This window comes from Falco rusticolus, chromosome 8 (genome assembly GCF_015220075.1).
Source record: "Falco rusticolus isolate bFalRus1 chromosome 8, bFalRus1.pri, whole genome shotgun sequence".
In the NCBI taxonomy this organism is placed as follows: domain Eukaryota; kingdom Metazoa; phylum Chordata; class Aves; order Falconiformes; family Falconidae; genus Falco; species Falco rusticolus.
This window is the reverse complement of record NC_051194.1, coordinates 65,372,070-65,388,858: the sequence shown is the minus strand read 5'-3', so window position 1 is coordinate 65,388,858 and position 16,789 is coordinate 65,372,070. Positions and strand designations below refer to the sequence as shown.

At 41.1% G+C, this 16,789-nt stretch overlaps 1 long non-coding RNA gene across 3 annotated transcripts; it reads right to left on the bottom strand.

The window, feature by feature from the left end:
• Positions 1–703: 703 nt before the first annotated feature.
• On the bottom strand, positions 704–16,280 carry LOC119152909. Of its 3 annotated transcripts, XR_005105976.1 has the most exons (7): positions 12,553–13,076; positions 11,521–11,594; positions 2,349–2,412; positions 2,065–2,091; positions 1,618–1,693; positions 1,302–1,430; positions 704–824 (listed from the first exon to the last, which is right to left on the bottom strand). It is a non-coding gene; the product is annotated as an uncharacterized LOC119152909 (long non-coding RNA). The 3 variants fall into 3 exon arrangements; XR_005105975.1 differs by lacking the exons at positions 2,065–2,091; positions 11,521–11,594; positions 12,553–13,076 and adding exons at positions 3,647–3,825; positions 3,955–4,037; XR_005105974.1 differs by lacking the exons at positions 2,065–2,091; positions 2,349–2,412; positions 11,521–11,594; positions 12,553–13,076 and adding an exon at positions 16,270–16,280 and having other exon boundaries at positions 1,618–1,854.
• Between the last annotated feature and the right edge of the window lie 509 nt (positions 16,281–16,789).

Sequence of the window (16,789 nt, the reverse complement as noted above, 5' to 3'; positions counted from 1 at the left end):
AAGGCCTTCCCTGGACTCCTGTGCTGAATACTTTTTCTCTATTTGGTACCAGTTGTGTGTCCCCAAAGGTAAGGGCAGAGGGATTACAGACTGTGAGAATTACTAGAGTCCTAACAAGTAGCAGACGCAGCAAGCAGAGACAGAAATGGGCAAATATGTGCTTCCAGATTCTAGGAGAAATTTTCCAAGATAGCTGATGGTCGTTTAGCGGTTCATTGTGAAACCCTCCGGAGCGGTCGTGCTGAGCCCTGGCGCTGCGCCTGCGCGGTGGCGCGTACCCAGTCGGCGCTGCCCGCCGTATATAACGGCACCGCGATCCCGCGCTGCCTGCGGGGCGGTGCCGCGGCGCCCGCTGCTGCCTCCCGGTACGGAGGCGCCGCTGCCGTCCCCCGAGCACGCTGCCAGAGCGCACTGGGCACGGGAGTACGGAATTACAGCACGGCTGCAGCCCCGGGACAAACGCAGCCGTGTTTCGTAATACGCATACCTAGGCACAGACCCGCCCCGAGGCCTCAAACCGGGTCTGCGCATGCGCTGCCCTCAGCGTGCCAGAGGGCCTCCCGCGCATGCGCAACAGCAGGTTGCGTAATACACATGCGTATCCCGAAAACCCGCCCTTTGGCGTCAGGCCGATGGAGCGCTGCTGCCACCTAGCGAAAACAAATGGGCACTGCAGCCAATCTCTCTAACATAGACTGCAAAGTTTATTATAGGAATGGAATCAATAATGGAATTCTTCCCAAGGCCCATTAAGAAGTTGTCTGGCTTCACATCTCGGTGGATGAAGTTCTTAGAGTGAATGTATTCAATTCAATTCAACTAGTCTAGATAAAGAGAAAAAAAAATCACTCAAGAGAGACATTTTTTTCCTTACAAAACCACTAGCAACATTGTCTTAACGATAAAAGAGGCAATGAAATTTTTTATTGTAAAATGTAAGGGCATCAGAGAGAACATAATTCGATAGACAATACATAAACCTCTCCAGCTCTTTCCCCATGTCTATTTTACATTTGTTTCCAAAAACTTTCTCGGGTGAGTTTCTTCTGTCTTTGAGCAGTGCAACAGATGGTTTGCAAACAGCACAAGTCTGGTTTCTAAAAATCAATTAAGACTTTGTAATCACTTTAGATGGGGCACTTTGTATTTAAGAGAAACAAAACCAATTTTGAGTCTTTTCTTTAATGATACAGGCCTATTCACCTCTAAATTACAGAAACAACGTATTTGGTTCTGATCTCTCCAGGAATTTTAATATTCCAACATACTGCGCCGTCAAGATCAACAAAGCAGTTTCCTACCATTTGGTCAGTGAGTAATAGGACTGTCTCGAGACTAAATTTCCTTGAACAAAACCTGAAGAGATCTTCAAGACTCGGTCCAAACGGCTCCATCACCATTACATTGTAGTCCCCTTCAGCTCCACACCACTTAATTGTGGGAACACACACACTAGAGAAAAAGAAACAGTTTATTCAGTATAACAATTTGATTTATATACAAATCTTCAAGGCTTCTAAGATGAATTCTAAGAGGGTCATGACTGTGAATGTTTGTACTTACAGTGAAGCTCAATATTCTATGCACCTTCAGCCAAGAAAAAGGTGAAAAACTCACCATCGCCGAACATTTCATCATCTGTAAGCTGCCCATTCTTAGCATAAAGGACTCCAAATTTAAAATTCACAGGTCCCTGACAAATAAAACCAAATATTATAGGATAAACAGACAATCAAACAAAAGACCTAAAATAATGTTTCCTCTAAGGACTTTTATATACATCTTTTGTATATGTCCTACACACAGGAATATACACTTCATACCAGCTCCATGACATGCTCAAGTAGCAGATACCTAGTAATTTACTTTTGATCATAGATTATGAATTTTATGATATACGAAGTTGATCATCTATTAACATGATATATTATGCCAGTGCTTAAAATAATTTTTGATCTCATATGTTGCACAGAAATGCTACATTTTTTTTCTGCAATAAGCAATTGATATCTAAGTTGTTATAAGTCACTAAGTAAGTGCTAGGAGTGAAAAGTTTACATTTACCTCTTGCTCTTCAAGAGCCAACAAATCCTGTAAACAAAAAAATATCTTTAGCACACTGGTACTGAAGACAGCACAAACCCCCCTGTAATGTACTCGTATATTTGTTTAATTTCGAAGTAGCCAGTTAACTGATAAAGACAGCTTATTTTGTAGCTGTAACCCTACTCATCATTATTATCCTGCTACCGAAAGAAACAAACCACTAGCATTTATACATAATGACTTATTTTTCCAGAAAATAATAATAAGCCACAACGAAACAAAAAAAAGAAGTCACCTCCTACCTTTTGTAGCTCAGGATGAAAAATTTCCCTCGGGCTCTTCCCAAATTTGTCAAGACTCACAGCACTGAAATGCAAACGAAATACTGCTTTATAGGAGAGCAAGTATACGTTTCAACATTAAACTGTTAACTGGTTGTAGTTAGAACCGATTTAAAAAAGAATTGTTCAAAGAGCCTTGCTTATGTGGAATTTTTTGTGGAAGAGCCATTTATTTCCCACAATACTAACCTCTAAGACTTCCTAAACTTCTTTTGGATTTTAAAAACAGAAAAAAACTAGGACCTTGCATGGAGATCAGGTTTAAATGTACTGTATTTACTTATAAAGCACAGAATTTTATTCCATCATCCTTCACTTTGGCTTTATACATAATCGTTGTGAGCATTTTAGGAAGACTCAATAACCTATTCTATTTCATAAGCTTCTATCTCTTTTAAAATAATTCAAGGCATGTCAAATGAAAAATGAGCCGTTCAGCATCAAGCTCACACCCCAAAGATCCACAAGCAAGATCAGCTGCCTCAATCAACAGAAATACCTAATTTATAGCATTTCTTCCTAACTCATGTTTCTACATGACTATTATTTTTGCCCATTTTTTCCCTAGCATGAATTTCTGGAGCTGTGCAGCATGCCATGGGGTGCCAAATGCAGTCTGTCTGAGGCACACTGAGCTGACATAGAGGTCACATCTGATGCACCTTTCCATCATTGCTTATGCTAGGCCACCATGCGGACAGGATTTCCCATAGTTCCCTTTGAAAGCAATTAAAATGCTAAAATTAATTTACAAAAAAGCAGGTTTATCATGTAACTGAAATTCTTTGAGATAGTCTGTACCTAGACTCATGCTGGCTGTGAACAGGGTGAAACGGCAAAGGACTATCAACCAGGCCCAAGGGAAGGCTCAAAGGCTGTAAGAACTAAAGAATAGTCAGGGAAGGGATCTTAGTCCAAGCCCAAGTGGGCAAAAGGAGATGACATTAGTCCTGCTGCCTGCAGGTGTGTGGGAAAATCACCTTGAGGGGGGGGGGAATTTGAGAAAATTGCATCCTAACAGAAGCGTAGTATTATGGAAAGCTTTTTTAGGGTAAATACAGCTATGGCCTTCAGGATGGTTGGCATGCACAGAATCCATATCACTAGAGTTCCCTAAGCAACACCTCTTGGCAGCTCAGCACACGCTGATAGCAGTGACGGAGGATGCGAATAAGGCAAAAAGCAAACCCCTCAAAGCCCAGAACCATTTTCAGGAACACAGGAGTTAAGCCTAAAATTGGTTGAAAGCTGCCTCCTACCTCTTCCCCCGCCACCTTTCCCCCTTCAACATCAGCACATTTCCTTGTGATCCCTTTTCACAAAAAGACTGAGGCCTGTGGTATCAGCTTGGTATTGAAGCACCACGATGCGCCTGATGGCTACATGCTCTCTTAGAAGGCTGACAGCTTCTCCGCACACAACAGCCGAGGCTTCCAGTCTCTCTGGCCTTGCCATGCCCTGTGAAACGTGAGGAAGGCAAAGACCGATAACATCTCGGCGGGTCAGGAGGAAGTCAAGTTGCACTACATTTAGAGCCCAACGCATTACCCAAAGGAATTACCACAACTGAACAAGAGGCAGGAACGATCGGTAGACAGGCAGATAACATGCACGGCAGTAATAGTCAGACTTAAGTCTTAGGGTTAAGTCTTTAAGTTAAGTCTTAACATTAAATCTTAAGGTTGAGTCTTAGGCTTAAGTCTTAGGGATAAGTCTTAAGGCTAATAATTTAGGTTAAGTCTTCAGGTTGAGTCTTAGGGTTAGTTCTTTAGGTTAAGACTTATGGTTAAGTCTCAAGGTTAAGTCTTAGGGATAAGTCTTAATGTTAAGTCTTAGGGTTAAGTCTTAGAGGTTAGAATCTTAGGGTTAAGTCCTAAGGTTGGGTTTTAGGGTTAAGTCTTAGGGTTAAATCTTAGGGTTAAGTCTTTAGGTTAAGGCTTAAGGTTAAGTCTTAAGGTTGAGTCTCTAGGATTAGACTTAAGGTTAAGTTTTAGGGTTAAGTCTTAAGGTTAATTCTTAAGGTTGAGTCTTAGGGTTAAGTCTTAAGGTTAAGTCCTAAAGTCAAGTCTTAAGGTTGAGTCTTAGGGTTAAGTCATAGGGTTAAGTCTTAGTGTTAGGTCTTTTGGTTAAGCCTTAGAGGTAAGTTAAAACATTAAGTCTTAGGGTTAAGTCCTCAGTTTAAGTCTTAAGGATAAGTCTTAAAGCAGAGTCTTAAGGTTAAGACTTAGGGTTAAGTCTTAAGGTTGAGTCTTAGGGTTAAGTCTTAGGGTGAAATCTTAGGGTGAAGTCCTAAGGTTAAGTCTTAAGGTTCAGTTCTAAGAGTTAAGTCTTATGGTTAAGTCTTAAGGTTGAGTCTTAAGGTTGAGTCTTTGAATTAAGTCCTAGGGTTAAGTCTTAGAGTTAAGTCTTAAGGTTAAGTCTTGAGGTTGAGTCTTAGGGTTAAGTCTTAAGGTTAAGTCTCAGGGATATGTCTTAGGGATAAGTCTTTAGGTTAAGTCTTAAGGTTAAGTATTAAGGTTAAGTCTTTAGGTCAAGTCTCAAGGTTGAGTCTTAGAGATAAGCCTTAAGGTTGAGTCTTAGGGTTAGGTTTTTGGGATAAGTCTTAAGGTTAAGTCTTAGGGTTAATCTTTAGGTTAAGTCTTAAAGGTAGAGTCTTAAGGTTGAGTCTTAGGGTGAACAATTAGGGTTAAGTCTTACAGTAAAGTCTTACATTTAAGACATTGGATTAAGTCTCAAGGTGAAGTCTTAGGGTTAAGTCTTAAATTTAAGTCTTAAGGTTAAGTCTTAAGTTTACATCTTAAAGATTAAGTCTTAGGGTTAAGTCTTAACGGTGAGGTTTAGGGTTAAGTCTTAGGGATAACTGTTAGGGTTAAGTCTTAGGGCTAAGTCTTAGGTTAACTTGAAAGGTTGATCTTAGGGTAAGTCTTAGGGTTAAGTCCTAAGTTTAAGTCTTAAGGGTAAGTCTCAAGGTTAAGTCTTAGAATAAAGTCCTAGGGTTATGGCCTTAGTTTAAGTCTTAAGGTTAAGTATTAACATTGAGTCTTAGGGTTAAGTCTTAGAATTAAGTTTTAGGGTTAGTCTTAAGGTTAAAACTTATGGTTAAGTCTCAGTGTTAAGTCTTAGGGATAAGCCTTAAGGTTAAGTCTTGGGGATAAGTCTTAAGGTTAGGTCTTAGAGTTAAGTCTCAGTGTTAAGTCTTATGGATAAGCCTTAAGGTTAATTCTTAGGGTTAAGTTTTACGGTTAAGTCATAGGGTTAAGTCGTAGAGTTAAGTCTTAAGGTTAAGGCTTAATGTTGTTATTAGGGTTAATCTTTAAGTTAAGTCTTTTAAGTTGAGTCTTAGGGTGAAGTCTTAGGGTTAAGTGTTACAGTTAAGACATTGGATTAAATCTCAAGGTTAAGTCTTAAGGCTGAGCCTTAGGGTTGAGTCTTAGGGTTAAGTCTTAGAGGTTGAGTTTTAGGGTTAGGTCTTAAGGTTGAGTCTTAGGGCTAAGTCTTAGGGTTAAGTCTTTAGGTTAAGTCTTAGAATAAAGTCCTAGGGTAAGGCCTTAGTTTAAGTCTTAAAGTTAAGTATTAAAGTTGAGTCTTAGGGTTAAGTCTTAAGGTTGAGTCTTAGGGTAAAGTCTTAGGATTAGGTCTTAAGGTTAAGACTTATGGTTAAGTCTCAACGTTAAGTCTTAGGGATAAACCATAAGGTTAAATCTTAGGGTTAAGTCTTAGGGTTAGGTCTTTGGGTTAAGTCTGAAGGTTAATTCTTAGGGTTAATCTTTAGGTTAAGTCTTAAGGTAGAGTCTTAAGGTTGAGACTTAGGGAGAAGTCTTAGGGTTAAGTCTTACAGTTAACTTTTAAAGTTGAGTCATTTTATTAAGTCTCAAGGTTAAGTCTTATGTTTAAGTCCTTAGTTTAACTCTTAAGGTTAAGTCTTAAAACTGAGTCTTGAGATTAAGTCTTAGGGTTAAGTCTTAACATTGAGTCTTAGGGTTAAGTCTTAGGGATATGCTTTAAAGTTAATTCTTAGGGTTAAATCTTAAGGTTGAGCCTTAGCATTAAGTCTTAGGGTTAAGTCTTAAGGTTGAGCCTTAAGTTTAAGTCATAAGGTTAAGTCTTAGGGTTAAGTCTTGAGGTTAAGTCTTAAAGATAGAGTCTTAAGGTTGAGTCTTAGGGTGAACAATTAGGATTAAGTTTTACAGTTAAGTCTTAAATTTAAGACATTGGATTAAGTCTCAAGGTTAAGTCTTAGGGTTTAGTCTTAGGTTTAAGTCCTTAGTTTAACTCTTAAGGTTAATTCTTTAAGCTGAGTCTTAAAGGTTAAGTCTTAGGGTTAAGTCTTAATGTTGAGTCTTCGGGTTAAGTCTTAGGGTTATGTTTTAGAGTTAAGTCCTAGGGTTAATTCTTAGGTTTAAGTCTTTAGACTAAACTTAGGGTTAAGTCTTAAGGTAGAGTCTCTAGGGTTAAGTCTTAGCACTAATCCTTAAGGTTAAGTCTTAGGGTTTAGTCTTATGTTTAAGTCCTTAGTTTAACTCTTAAGGTTAAGTCTTTAAGCTGAGTCTTAAAGTCTTGGGGTTAAGTCTTAACGTTGAGTCTTTGGGTTAAGTCTCTGGTTAAGTCTTTGGGTTAAAGTCTTAGGGTTATGTTTTATAGTTATATCTTAGGGTTAATTCTTAGGGTTAAGTTTTAGGTTTAAGTCTTTAGATTAAGATTTAGGGTTAAGTCTTAAGGTTAAGACTTAAGGTTGAGTCTTAGGGTTAAGTCTTAGAGATAATCCTTAAGGTTAAGTCTTAATGTTGTGTCTTAGGGTTAATCTTTAGGTTAGGTCTTAAGGTAGAGTCTTAAGGTGGAGTCTTAGTGTGAAGTCTTAGGGTTAAGTCTTACAGTTAAGTCTAAAAGTTAAGACATTGGATTAAGTCTCAAGGTTAAGTCTTAGGGTTCAGTCTCAGGTTTAAGTCCTTAGTTTAACTCTTAAGGTTAAGTCTTAAAGCTGAGTCTTAAGATTAAGTCTTAGGGTTAAATCTTAGGGTTATGTTTTAGAGTTAAGTCTTAGGGTTAAGTCTTTAGATTAAGACTTAGGGCTAATTCTTAAGGTTGAGTCTTAGGGTTAAGTCTTAGAGGTTGAGTCTTAGGGCTAAGTCGCAAGGGTTTAGTCTTTAGGTTGTCTTAAGGTTGAGTCTTCGAATAAAGTCCTAGTGTTAAGGCCCTAGTTTACGTCTTAAGGTTAAGTATTAAAGTTGAGTCTTAGGGTTAAGTTTTAAGGCTGAGTCTTAGGGTTAAGTCTTAGGATTAAGTTTTAGGCTTAGGTCTTAAGGTTAAGACTTATGGTTAAGTCTCAAAATTAAGTCTTAGGATAAGCCTTAAGGTTAAATCTTAGGGTTATGTCTTTGGGTTAAGTCTCAAGGTTGTCTTGGGGTTAATCTTTAGGTAAAGTCTTAGGGTAGAGTCTTAAGTTTAAGTCTTAGGGTGTTAAGTCTGACAGTTAAGTCATTGGATGAAGTCTCAAGGTTAAGTCTCAATGATAAACCTTAGGGTTAAGTCTTAGGGTTAAGTCTTACAGTTAAGTCTTAAAGTTAAGTCATTGGATTAAGTCTCAATGTTAAGTCTTAGGTTTAAGTCCTTAGTTTAACTATTAAGGTTAAGTCTTAAAGCTGCAAGTCTTAGGTTAAGTCTTAACATTGAGTCTTAGGGTTAAGTCTTAGGTTAAGTCTTTAGATTAAGACTTAGGGTTAAGTCTTAAGTTTAAGTCTTAGGGTTGAGTCTAAAGGTTGGTTCTTAGGGTTAAGTCTTAGGGATAAGTCTTAAGGTTACATCTTAGGGTTAAATCTCAAGGTTATATATAGAGTTAAGTCTTAGGGTTAATTTTTAGGGTTAAGTCTTAGGTTTAAGTATTTAGATTAAGACTTAAGGTTACGTATTAAGGTTAATTCTTAAGGTTGAGTCTTAGGGTATGTCTTAGTATTAAGTCTTGGGGTTAAGTCTTAAGTTTGTGTCTTAGCGTTAAGTCTTAGGGCTAAATCTTAGGGTTAGGTCTTAAGGTTAAAACTTATGGTTAATTCTATGGGGTTAATCTATAGGTTAAGTCTTAAGGTAGAGTCTTAAGGTTGAGTCTTAGGGTGAAGTCCTAGAGTTAAGTCTTACAGTTAAGTGTTAAAGTTAAGTCATTGGATTAAGTCTCAAGGTTAAACTTTAGGATTTAGTCTTAGGGTTACATCTTAAAGTTAAGTCTTAGGGTTAAGTCTTACAGTTAAGTATTTAGGTTAAGTCATTGCATTAAGTCTCAAGGTTAAGTCTTAGGTTTAAGTCCTTAGTTTAACTCTTACGGTTAAGTCTTAAAGCTGAGTCTTAGATTAAGTCTTAGGGTTAAATTTTAATGTTGAGTCTTCGGGTTAAGTCTTAGGATTAAGTTTTAGGATTAAGTCTTTGGTTTATGTTTTAGAGTTAAGTCTTAAAGTTAATTCTTAGGGTTAAGTCTTAGTTTTAAGTCTTTAGATTAAGACTTAGGGTTAAGTCTTAAAGTTAAGTCTTAAGGTAGAGTCTTAAGGTTGAGTCTTAGGGTGAAGTCTTAGGGTTAAGTCTTACAGTTAAATCTTAAAGTTAAGTCATTGGATTAAGTCTCTACGTTAAGTCTTAGGGTTATGCTTTATAGTTAAGTCTTAGGGTTAATTCTTTGGGTTAAGTTTTAGGTTTAAGTCTTTAGATTAGGACTTAGGGTTAAGTCTTAAGGTTAAGTCTTAGGGTTAGTTCTTTAAGGTTGAGTCTTAGGGTTAAGTCTTAGGGCTAAATCGTAGGGTTAAGTCTTTAGGTTAAGTCTTAAGGTTGAGTCTTAGGGTTAGGTCTTAGGGTTAAGTCTTTGGGTAAAGCCTTAAAGGTTGAGCCGTAGGGTTCAGTCTTAGGGTTAAGTCTTAGGGTTCAGTCTAAGGGTTAAGTCTTAAGGTTAAGTGTTAGGGTTAAGTCTTAGGGTTACATCTTAGGGTTAAGTCTTAGGTTTAAGACTTATGATTAAGTCTAAAGGGTTAAATTTAAGGGTTAAGACTTAGAGCTAAGTCTTACTTTCAGGTCTTAGGGTTAAGTCTTAGCGTTAAGTCTTATGGATAGGTCTAAATGGTTAGGTCTTAGGGTTAATTCTTAAGATTAAGTCTTAGGGTTAGATCTTTAGGTTAGGTCTTAGGGTTTAGTCTTAGGGTTAAATCTTAGGGTTAAGTCTTAAGGTTGAGTCTTAGGGATAAGTCTTAGGGTTAAGTCCTATGGTTAAGTCTTAAGGTTAAGTATTAGGGTTAAGTAGTCTTAAAGGTTATATCTCAGGGTTAAGTCTTAGGGTTAAGTTTTAAGGTTAGATCTTAGGGTTAAATCTTAGGATAGAGCCTTAAGGTTGAGTCTTAAGGTTAAATCTTAAAGATAAGTCTTAGGGTTAATTCTCAGGGTTAAGTCTAAACGTTATATCTTTAAGTTTGAGCCTTAAGGTTAGGTCTTAGGGTTAAATCTTAGGTTTAAGTCTTAAAGGTTGAGTCTTAGGGTTAAGTCTTAGGCATATAGTCTTAGGTCTCAGTCTTAAGGTTAAGTCTTAAATTAAAGTCTTAAGGTTACGTCCTAGGGTTAAGTCTTAGTGTTAAGTCTTAGGGTAAAGTCTTAACATTAAGTTTTAAATTTAAGTCTTAAGGTTAAGTCTCAGGGTTAAGTCTTAGGTTAATACTTAGTGGTAAGTCTTAGGGTTATGTTTTAAGGTTAAGTCTTAGGGTGAAGTCTCGGTGTTGAGTCTTAGGGTTAAGTCCTAAATTTAAGTCTTAGGGTTAAGACTTAGGGTTAAGTCTTAAGGTTGAGTCTTAGGGTTAAGTCTTAGGGTTACTATTATTACCGGGAACAGAGGTGTATTTCTCAAGTTCTTGCAACTTAGTCTTCTGCAAGATTGATCGATAGATAGATAGTCAGACGGACAGAAAAATTACGCAATAGCTGCCGTAAATGGTTCAGAGATTTGTTTCCATCAGGGTAGGGCGCAGAACTTCCTACATGTGGTTATCTACTTCCTCATGCGGCCAAGAACTCCATCGTGTTTGCCATCACTGCTACCAGTTGCTCTGTTCCTTGCTTCTTTGGGCAACTTTGGAGCCTTTGCTGTGGAAACAGGCTGGTGTGATGAAATTTAGCACATAGGAATACTTCATGGTTTGCTGGCTCTTCAGCAGGGGTTTCCTTCCTCCACTCCCTGCCCAGCTCCACCCCTGTTCTCTTCATTCCTCTGTCCCTCTCCTGTCCCTCTCCTGCCACCACACCGCCCCATCTCACCCCCCTCTGCTGCTCGAAATATTAAGGGAACTAGACCTGTATTGAAAAAAGTGGGGTTTCTCTTTCCTCTCCTGAGGATTTACCACCCAGAGCAGGCTCAGGTTCTGATCCTGCCAACTGCTCCCCAGCGCCTGGATGCTTGCTCTGGGAAACAAGGACAGCTGCTCTAATTCTTTTGCAGGCACAATCTTTGTTTAAATTCTAGTTGAAATGAAATAAAGAGCTGTCATCAGTCCCACCTGTGGCACAGAGAGACACCTGTGTTTCATGCACATGTCTGCACAGAAACACACACAGAGGGAAAAAAGCCCAGAACCGCTTTGTGCAAGGAAGTACGTAAACTCTCCCTATCAGCATTGCTGCTTTGAGCAATTGAATTGTTCTACAGTCAACTGACAAGCCGACACGCTGCCCATCAAATGAGAACCAGAATGTATGCCATTTGCAAGATGGGGCAGCAATAAGCTTTCGACCACTTTCCAGCAAGATCATGTCAAGCAAGGTGGTGTACTCATGGATTTTCTCCTCTGCAAAGCCATGAAGAAAACATGAACCGCACTCCCCAAAGGCAAAGGAGCAAACTGAGGGAGAGCAGCTCATCGGCGCCTTTCAGAGCTTCAACAGTCTGGAGAAATGGGAAAAAACCCCATACAAAGAGAAACAGCAGCCAAGAAGCACTTTTATAAAATGCATATTGGGGCCTGTTCCAGACCTCAGAATGACTTTCAATATTGCTTTGCATGACTATTAGACCAAGGCCTAAAGTGGAGTGATAGCTTCTGCTTGCCGGGGCATGAGAAGATCACTCAAATGAGCGACACAGTAACAAGTAAACACCAAAGGCAACAGCGGAGCTTACCATTTCCCTCCACTGGCGACCAGCTGTGCAGTAAACCAGCTTAACCAGCCTCCCTAAGGATGGCTCTAAAGTCACTGAAAAGGAAAAAAAGAAGGTAAGTTCCTAGCCTGGAATGCAAAGGCACCATCTTGGCTCCCAGGCAGGTGGCACTGATGGCCCAGCAGGGTCATGTCCCCACGTTCCAGGAAAGATAAAAAAAGTGCAGTGTTGCCTTCACAGGCACACGGTGACCTGGGTCAGGAACGGCACGGCGGCCGACCCCTGGCCGCGCGGTCCATTAGCTCACAGACACCAATGTGGTGGATGGCAAATGGCGTTTATTGCTGAACGGCGTGACACTATATAGCCTAGGTTTACACTGTCACTTCCGTTTGCTTACATCATAAACTAAAGCTGTTGGCTACATGGAGGGGGGCCCTGTGTTTCCGTACAGCGCGAGATCTTCCGGTCGCCAGGCCCTACCTAGCAACAGTGCAGGACGTGTTTGTGGGGTGGGTTTGATGCATCCTTTCCGTTTGGTGAAAGCCTGAGGAAGGATGTACCCCACGGTAGGACCGGTGGCACTTTAGACCTGAGGTTAAAAAAGTGCTGCACATCAGTGACACTGCCCAAGCTGCTTTCACCACCAAACAATAAAAGATTTGCTTTCTCCAGTATGGTGGGAATGATGCCATAAAGTCGGTCATGGAGAGAAACCCTCTAAGCCTTGCTTGCAAGTTTCAGAAGGCAGGCATTCTTTATGGCAGTGCTGGGAGCACGGGGGAATGTTTCCTCTGAGCGTGCTCACCCAGTTACTCGAGGGCACGCACTATGGACAGCAGAGCACTTGCACACTCATAGCGCATTACACATGCATTTTCAGTCAGGCACAGGATGGGTTACAAGTTTCTTGCTTTAATACAAATGAGCACACACCCTCAGACAGCACTGCTGAGGTTTTTTACTAGCTCCCCATGCTCCCCAAGCGGGGCCTTGCCCTCTCTCGGGGGGCTATCTGAGTCAGAGGTCGCGATCTCCCCCCACAACAATTACCTCTGCCCGACTTCCAACCAACATTCTGCGGATCGCAGCACTCTATCGGCTTGTCTCCTCCTGTGGCCACAACGTCCTCACCCAGAGGCTCTTTCTGCATCACTGAAGAGAACGGAGATCTTTTCCCCATCCATTCTTTATTCCCCATCCTTCCCAAGGCTGACTCCCTGGATGAGAGGTCCCTTAATTTGTCACTTCTAACAGCTTTAGAGAGTCAGCTTGGCCTAACCTTTGTGCGCAGGTGTGTTTAACGTAGAGCTAAACACCAAATCAGTGTGGTAACTGGGGAGCTCAGACATCTTGTCCCTTTGCCGAGCCAGCAGCCTTCCCTTAACAGAATCCCTGGACATAAACGTATATACAGTGGAATCTATACGGTGGCATCAAACGTCCGCCCAGACACCACATCCGTCCCTAAAATCCTTCCCCCCAAACAACCCTGAAAGACTTCCCTTGACCCCCTCCTCCACCCTGGCTGTTCCTGAAATCATCCCCCACCTCCACCTCCCCGCCCTGTCCCTAAAACCTTTTCCCCCAGACCCTGGTCCAGCCCTCCCCCACCCTCGGTCCGTCCCTAAAATCCTTCCCCCAACCCCCCGGTTCTTCCCTAAAGGCCTCCATTAACCCCCCGTCCGTCCCTAAAACCCTTCCCCCAGGCCCCCCAATCTGTTCTCTAAATAACACACACACCCTCAACCCCCCCCACGCCCCCACCCCCGGTTTATCAATACACACACACCCACCTCCCCCCACCCCCCACCCCCCCCACACCCACTCCCACAAACACACATCCTTGCCCCACCCCCACACACCCCGCTCCATCCCTAAACACCTTCATCCATTCCCACCCGTCCGTCCCTAAACCCCTTCCCCCCGCCCCCTCCCCTGCCCCCGTCCCTCTGTCCCTGGCACGGCCCAACTGCCCAGCACCACCAGACCACTCTGGCCCAAACACCGTAAGGCAATGGTTCCCACCTGCCAATAGCAAGTCGAGGAACATTTTTTTTTCCTAAATAGAAAGAGTTTTACTTCATACGATGCCGACTACGCCAAATTATGTTTTGCTGACTGACTGGATACACAGCAAAGCTGAACTCTACATCAAATATAATCAAATCTATCAAATATATCAAATGATGGAATATATCAAACGCAGTTTCTTATATTACAATAAAAGAAAATAGCATGCAATATGATAAAAGGAACCAGTAGCAGTTACTGTGAGCAATATGATAAAAGAGCAACAGAAGCGAAGCATCCAATTGTTATTCCAAAGTGTTAACATGCCTAAGGAAAGGAGACATCACCAATTCCCACCCCAATTCCCTTCGGCTGGGAGCCCCCTTGCAGCTGGTGCCAGGAGTCTCTCGGGAACTGGGAAATTCCCCTGGAGAAGGTGCCAGGAAGGAATTCTCTTGCTGCTTCCCACCGTGCATGGTAGCCATGTGAGGCACAGCGCAAGGGTTCTGCTCCCTGCTTTCTGTGGTGAGAAAATTGACACAGCACTTTAGAACTCATACAGAAGCAAAACACATGGCTTGGGAAAGTGCAGGGCTGCTCCCCTGGAGAGGGTTCCAGGCAGGAATTCTCTTGCTGCTTCTCACCCTGCCCTGGCAGCCATGTGAGGCACAGCACAAATGTGCTGCTCCCTGCTTTCTGTGCTGAGAAAACTGACCTCTTTTCATTTGCAATCATACACAGACCCCCAAAGTCACCTTGAAAAAGTAAAAGTGCTGCACAGCTCCCCTGGAGAAGGTGCCAGGAAGGAATTCTCTTGCTGCTTCTCACCCTGCCTGGGCAGCCATGTGAGTCACAGCACAAAAGTTCTGCTCCCTGCTTTCTGTGGTGAGAAAATTGACCAAAACCTTCTGCACTCATGCAGAACCAGAGCTCTCTTTGTGAAAGTGCAGCACTGTTCCCCTGGAGAAGGTGCCAGGCAGGAATTCTCTTGCTGCTTCTCACCCTGCCCTGGCAGCCATGTGAGGCACAGCACTAAAGTGCTGCTCCCTGCTTTCTGTGGTGAGAAAATTGACCCATCATGATTGCACTCGTAGAAAGACAAAAAAACACTCCTTGGGAAAGTGCAGCAGTGTGATGTATGAATTCACTAAGCCTTGTAGTTAAAATATAACGAATATAAGAAATATATCGTCATGAAGCTAGTAGTTGCACACAAAAGCTGCTGTGAAATTCTCTGTACAGCCCTGTACCAAGCTAAGAACTTATATTTACTCAAGAATGTAGGTATGGTAATTAGGTCATGTAACCATAGTCTGAAAGAAATAATTAATGAAATAATTAATGAAAGGAGTCTGTTTCTCTTTCTTTAACTTCCCTAACAAGGGGCCTGTTTATAAGTTATCTAGAGGGAGTGACTAAAAGAAACAAGCAGAAGAAAACAAATGGTCGACAAGGACATAAATTAAATCAATCTGGCGACCCAGATGGGACACCTCTCTGCCAGGCTGTAGGACCCGCTGGGGATAGGACTCCCTAGGGTACCCCCGGGATTTCCCAGAGGGACTCCTTGACTCAACGGATCACTGTGGTGGCAGACAAGGACCCCATTGCTGTAAGTGACGGTATTCTTTATTTTGGTTTGTTTGTTTGTTTGGTAGACTGGTCATTTGGAACTGCCCGTAAGTCAAAAGTTAAACTTCTGCAGGGTGGTGTATACTTTTGTGGCTAGCACCTTAAGTATACGTTTGGTTTGTTGGCATTCAATTGCTGTTTGGTTGGCATTTAATTGCTGTTTGGTTGGCATTCAATTGCCGTTTGGAGCCTGGCAAGTTCACCTATAGGGCTCGTTTGGTACGGTCTCGCTTATTACCGTTTTCTGACTTATTGGGTGTGGAAATTTGACTCTGATTATCGTTAGTGTGATTTCGGCTATATTCTTGGTAATTTTGCTTATTAGGTTTTCTGACTTACTGAGTGTGGACATTTGACTCTATTGTTAGTGTGATTTTGGCTATATTCTTGGTAATCTGGCTTTTTACGGTTTTCTGGGTCTGGACTTCATCTAGACATGCAGTAGCCATTTTTTTATCACACAAATGATCCGTGTATGCCTTTGAACATGCACATGCGCAATTTTAAAGCCCCACGGAATGTGTTGGAAAAATCTGTAAAGACCGCGCATGCGAAATCCCTATAGTCTAGCCATGATAGTGACGCATGTAATAAAAAAGGAATGTGTTAAGAAACTATAGTGTTTATAGTTCATTTAAATAATATTGGTTTTTATTATTAAGTGAAACATATAGCTGTAAGTGTTGGTTTTAGGTTTTGTTTTTGTAGGTTATTATTATATGTATTACCCAACCCTTTGGATTTATTTTGAAACCGTGTGTTTGACGCAAAGTAACTTCAATGAACCATTTGACAATCAGTAAAAAACAAATAACAACTTAGTAGCAAACATGAACTAGAAATTGAATAACAGAATAACAGTCCAGCAAAGTCTCATGTAATGTGAAAACAGACTTCACTCGTGAATCCAGTATTTCTCTTCACGAAGTGATGAACAGAAAAGAACAAGCCACTTGGATCCACTATTCAAGAGTAAAGAAAACTCCTGAGAAATCATGGGCCGTCACCCTGGCAGGACCCACAGGACTACGATTCTTCAGGTCATAATTATAGTCAGATGTTTGCCAAATTTGTACTTAACTCTATGGAATAAGAATGTACATTTATCCCTGGTACAAGGCATACCTCAGGCTCTGAATAAAACTGATTGTTGGATATGTACACATATGCCTGAATATGGAGAAAAGGGTATATAATTGATTGGAATTCCATTACCTAGGAATAAATCTTGGGAAAGACTGTGGGAAAATACCTCTTGGAGTATTGAAAATGATGAAATTTTGAAATTAGAGATAAATAGTCCTAAGGTGCAGGAGTCATACTATACGTGTGTTCAGAGATGTAATCCACCCAAAGGATTGGGAAACATGGACCGTAACCCTGTGACCTATGTAGGAATTCAAACTTCTTGTAATACAACTTTAAATATTGGTATCTCGATTTCTGTTAACTCCACAGCTTGGCCAGTGCCAGAAGGAAGAGGATGGTACTGGCTGTGTAATGATACGGCCCAAAAAGTTTTACCGAAAAACTGGATGGGAACATGTACCTTAGGAGCAGTAGTTCCCAATATGACGTTACATGATTCTTTGTCAAAAGGATACTTAGAAATCATATTCAGAGAATTGGACGAGAAATTAAAAAT